The sequence below is a fragment of the Apostichopus japonicus genome, chromosome 8 (genome assembly GCF_037975245.1).
Source record: "Apostichopus japonicus isolate 1M-3 chromosome 8, ASM3797524v1, whole genome shotgun sequence".
NCBI classification, from domain to species: domain Eukaryota; kingdom Metazoa; phylum Echinodermata; class Holothuroidea; order Aspidochirotida; family Stichopodidae; genus Apostichopus; species Apostichopus japonicus.
In genome coordinates this window covers 20,594,037-20,600,101 of record NC_092568.1, presented here as the reverse complement: position 1 = coordinate 20,600,101, position 6,065 = coordinate 20,594,037, and positions in this window count along the sequence as shown.

The window sequence follows — 6,065 nt, the reverse complement described above, 5'->3', positions numbered from 1 at the left end:
CTTCTAAAGTACTTATGTATCCTTTTTTATTCTTCCTATACGTTCTGCACCCCAGTGGATGAACACATATACATGACGTAATTGGAACGCATCATGATTAAACATGATAAATGTATTAATTTTTGCTTGTAACCGCCTGTTTATGAAATGTAACTAAAGTTTAAGTATAGACAGAAATATTCTGATTTATTTTCAATAATATTTCATTGATTAAAAAAAAAATCCGTGATAAATCATAAACAATTTCATTGCTTAGATTTATGTAAAAGCATAATGTGGTATTCTTTATTCCGTTAGTGATGAAAATGTGACGTTGCATTGGCGTAATCTGTTAAGTCGGAACTCTTATGAAGCACACAGACTACGGAAAAATTGTGTGCAATTCTTCATTTTCAATTTAGTGTATTACGTGAAATATCTCTGACAATAGTTTCTAAGTATCCTTCAAACGTTTAGGAAGCTTTTGCACTATACTATATATATCCCCTTAAACGGGATGTAAAATTGTTCTTATACGCTCACAGGCACATTCATAATATCCAACCCAACCTCGCATGAATCCTCAAATTTCAAGAAGGAAACAACTGTGCCATTGTTCAAGTGTTTCAAAGTTGTAATGTATTATGTGGCTCCTGCTTTTTATTTATGTTTTTATTATATTAATTTTCTCTTAAATCAGCAAGTTAAAATATAGAACAATATACGTTCGCATTATCAATTTCAACTTCATGTTCCAATGTCACGTACAAGATCGTTCGATGACCGTAGCTTTTTGAATGCTTCACCGCGTTTATGGAACTCCGTCCCGGTTGAACTTAAAGGTGAACTTTGGATTCTATAGTTCAGGCGCTGTCTTAAAAAAATTCTTACCTCTCAAATCTTTTAGTTTTTGCAACCTTTAGCACCCGTAAAGCTATATAAGACTAGTTAATATTATTATTATTTTTTATTATTTATTTAATTCCTTCCATTATACATATAAAATTGATAAAGAGGAGTCATATAATACGTCAATAAGAAGAACAACTATAATATAAAAGGGGGAAAATAGGATATCATATAAAATCTACAATCTACACATACAAAAGTTCATACATAAAACGATATAACAAACAACAGACCACAACAAACACTCTTAAGTGCTCGGATGGAATGTATAAAGTGCTGCTTTATACATTCCATCAGAGCACTTAGTATATAAAAGATATTCTGTAAAACTTTTGTTCTGTATTTTGGCAAGATGTGGGGATTTCTTAGGTTTCTGTGCGATTTGTGCAGGAGACTTTTTAGTATACAGTATACAAACTAAGGGTGATTCTGATCACTGTAAATCTTTTTAGCAATTCTTGTAAACTCTTGTAAATTCTTGTAACAGAATTTAACTTTTTTTTCTAAAAGTATATTGTAACCTAAAATTAAATGTAACTGATGTGTATTTAAGAACTTCATTATTCTGTCTTTCTTTTTTTCCCTTCTTCTTTTTTGTTTGCAATATAATACCTTTGAAACATGACAAGAAAAGGTCAAACTGTCATCGATATATATACTCCGATGTAGTACTCAGTTTTGGAGGTTTCTAGCCACCTCAGATCCCATAATAATACGTTGCGATTTTGATAGAACGAGTCTAACGAGACCATCATGTTTTATGTTTTTTATTCTCAAAACATATTTCCTTTGATTTTTTTTTGGGGGGGGAAGGGGGGGGGGGGTTAAGCAATAAATTCTTGCTGTCACATGTTGGAACTATGTCATTTACAGTACACTGATAATTTAATTGGTCAGTTTCAACAAAGCTCTTAGAAATTGTGCATGATACAGCAGTAACATTGGCACATTTTGTATCAGAAATCTGTGATTTTGACTTAATTTTATCAGTATATATAGTAAATAATATAGGAAATAATGGACACCCCTACCCCCCCCCCTCCCGAGGCACAACAACTTTTATTTCCGATATCTCCGATAACCCCTTATTCAACTTAACATGTCTGGACCATCCTTGAAGACATTTTGCCAGCCAATGAATAAGCCGTGTTTCTTTCATAAATCGTGAAAGATCATTCATTAATTGATTTGGCAAGAAAAGTCAAGAAAAAAAAAAGACCCTTTGTTATAGTTGTTTCCTTACAATGTAAATGAGACACAATATCATGGATTAATAAAATGTTTGATGTATGCAGTACATGGATTCTTCGAGTGGCTTGTATACTCCGTTCTGGAACAGCAAGGGCCTTCTCCTTTCATATGTCAAACAACCTATACAATCCCAATGTATGGAAACCAGGGCTGAAGGTGTATCAGTTTGGTGATGTTCATTTGGTTTGTGTGTTCATGTTTCTGACTTGGTTTATTTTTCCAAAAGGTCTGGTATAACTTTCCCTATGATGAATATTGTAATAAAAAGAACAAGAGATGAACAAATATTTATTTGGAAACTTAAAGATCAGATCACGAATAATATCACGCATCGATCACCCATCACACACGATAAGACGGATGCTCCCGTTTTTCAATCACATGCACGGTACGGTATACTATGGCAACATATGCGTATGGAACACGAAAAGAGATTGTCGATATAGGTACGACTTTTGTACATTACTAAATTATATGATATATCAGATTTTAGTTAGAACCAAAAGTCTGTACTAGTTTTGACTTTCAGAAACGTCTCACGAACCCCCTGGGATGGACTCACGCACCACCTGGGCGTTCATGCACCCCAGTTAGGGAACCCCTGGCTTAGATGATCGAGTGAGCCCAGGGACGTCGCTAGAGGGGGGGTGTGGGGGTGTCTCACCCCCCCAATCTTGGTAAAACTGACGATAGTTGGAAAATTTCAGTGCCACAGTCGGAATTTCCGACTGTCGCACTCTAAATTTTCCAACTGTCGCACTCTAATTTTCCGACTGTCGCACTCTCATTTTCACATATTCTTGTAATTTTTGATTGACCTAAAATTTTTGGTCAAAATTGACCTTTGATCAGTGATATTTACCACGTTTTCCTTGTCACATTGAGAAATTGTATCTCGCGATCCTTATACTCCACCATACAAAACTTCGTATGATTTTGAATACTCTAAAAAAAAAAAAAATTCTAATAGAACTACTGTACAAAGTTTGCCAGCTTCAATTCGGTTAATTCATGTATTAATTTTGCTATTGGCTGGGTTGACCCTGTGCGCTAGCTTCAAGTAAGTTCAGGATATACATTGTATGGTATACGATTAAAACGCGCAATGTTAATCTACGGAAGCTTAAAAGTGCCATCAATAAGAAAAACTTTGCCCCATAAGTTGACATTTTTCAGTAAATTGTTTAGATAACAAGATAAAATCTTATCAAAATCAGAAAAATGTTGGATTGCTCAGTTGCTTTAACTGAGCAATTGAAAAATTTCTGAAAATGTTTAATTGACAATTACTTATTATAGCCTATCTCGTCAATTGGACATTTTTCTGCAAAATGTTTAATTGACAACTTATCATATCTCGTCAACTCAACATTTTTCTGCAAAATGTTTAATTGTTCACTTCATTCTGAATGCTCAGTTGGTATGAAGTGCACAATTGAAAGTTTTTCATGTGAGTGATAAATAGCCCCCCCCCCTCCCCAAGAAAACAATATTAAGCGTGCTAGTAAAAAGCACTGTATTTTTTGGTAATTCACTATGTCGTCGAATATAATTTGTTGCAAAACAATTTCCCCTTTGTTACATTAACATAGCTTTTGTAGTTAGTAGTCTATGTAGCCTAGAAGCAGATAACTTTACTCAGTTGCTAACTTGCTTAGCCAGAGTGATTAATATGTTTGTGAAGTGAGGGCCTGTGTACAAATGTATCGAAAAAAATTTCCGCGCGCTACGCGCGCTACGCGCGCGTTCGACATGTTAATGTTGACGAGTAGTACGGGGGGGGGTGGGGTGGGGTGGGGGGATGGGTACAAGGCAGCAGTCGGAATTTTCTTGCTCCAAAACCATCCAGTTGGAATTTCAGACACTACACCCCCCCAATCATCAGGCCTTAGCTACGTCCCTGAGTGAGCCTTGGAGTATATGGAAATATACAGTTTAGCTCGTGAAATTACGCATCTCAAAGTCTCGTAGAACTGACCACAGGCCCAAACACACGAACTTAGTAAACAAAGTGAATGATCAAGCATCCAGCTCAGCCTATACAGTTTGCTCACTCAGTTTGTCTTGATACATCATTCAAGGGCGTAGGAACCGGGGGGCTGGGGGCGCCAGCCCCCCAGTGAAAAATATGGAGGGGCGGAAGTATCATTCCGCCCCCCCCCCCCGCTTCGCAAGTCAGAAAACCCCTTTTTCATTTCCAAATGAGAAAAAAATCTCATTTGGAGCACCAAATTGCATCTAAGGCCAGGTGAAAATGCAAAATTATATACAAAATGGAGTGGGTGGGTTGAAGTGTGCTATATTGCACCAAATTGCATCTGAGGCCACCTGGAAATGCAAAAAAAATCCAAAGGGGAGGGGGCACCCCCTCCCCTTAGACCCCTCCCCCAGGCCGGCCATCAGTCTTCAGCCCCCCACTCAAAAGTACCTTCCTACGCCACTGACATCATTACTGATATTTAACTGCATCAGCAGACCACCTTGTAGCTGTACTTGATGCATGCTTTTTTTTTCACCAGACACTCTTTGTTTAAATCACTAAATTGATTCACTGATAATTAGTTGGAATCATCTTGTGTATGCACAATTTTCTATTTCGACAATAAATGAGCATTGTTTGCTACCAAAGTTTCGCTGAAGTTTCCTATCGTAGCGTTTTGGCCTACTTTTTTTTTATATAGTATTATCAAGTACGTGCTCAGACATTGAATTCGCCATTTGGTAACACAAGTGGAATACATTTAGTCTGGGCAAAAAGGTAATACGCAGTTTATGCAGTGAACAAGCTTTTCACAAACGTTATTATATACTAATCAATTTACTGCCAGGAAGTTTTAGTAGAATTTTTGGTATTTTTATCATATTTTTAATAGACCTTTATTATATTGCGTTTGATATCAATTTGAAAAATCATAAAAGAAATTTAAGCGGGTACATATGGTACAACCAAAAGTACCGTGTAAAGGCCCTTTCACACTTGGCATGACGAGACGCGTATGGCAAGCCATATGTGCAATAATTCGATAAACCGAGTTTATGGCCGTAAACTCTATTTTTTTTATCGATAAACACGGTTATCCAGTCGATAAACTCGGTTTATCGATCGAAAAACAGAGTTTAACGGCAAAAAACTGGGTTTATCGAATTAACGCACATGTGGCTTGCCATAGACGCGACGCGTCGTGAAAACAGAAAAGTTGGGATAATGTTATTACTTGCACACTAGGCGCGACGTGGCGAGGTCAATTGAGTTAATAAAAAATAAACTCTTGTCGCCGAGCGACTTCTTTCGTGTGACCAATCATTACCCTCCGTAAGATCACATCATGATTAGCAGGCTAAAAAGTTAATATATTTCTAATCACGTGTAAGCTATAAGCAACTGCCAGTCTTGCTTCTGAGAAAATATAATCCTGTTTATTTAGGATTACCCAAGGATATATGTACGCAGCAGATTATACAGGGGCTCCGAGCAAGAAATGTCTGTAAAGAAATTGCAAACAGGCTGAATACAAGCGCTGAGCTAACGTATTAGATTTTGAAATGGAAATTTCAACGACATACCAATATATGTGCATACACCTATACATTTAAGTTGAAGGCTTTCATTATCAAAAGTCAATTTTGAAGGATCATATCGAAAGATACGGCCTTCATTATGGATGGACTAAACGGTCCCTGACACATTCCGCCCTCCATCCAAACGAAATGTCTTCTACCAGTTTGTGGTATTAGCCGAGATCTGTCCTTTTTGCAAGATAGTATGTACCCACAATACCATCTTTTTCTCTTCTGTTTTAACTCTTCTATACAGTAAAGCTACATAAACTAAATATATTTCATCACAATTTTGTAAAACTTCTTGCAACATTGATGACATGATGTCGAGTGTCGTTGTACAACTATCGCACATATTATTATTATTA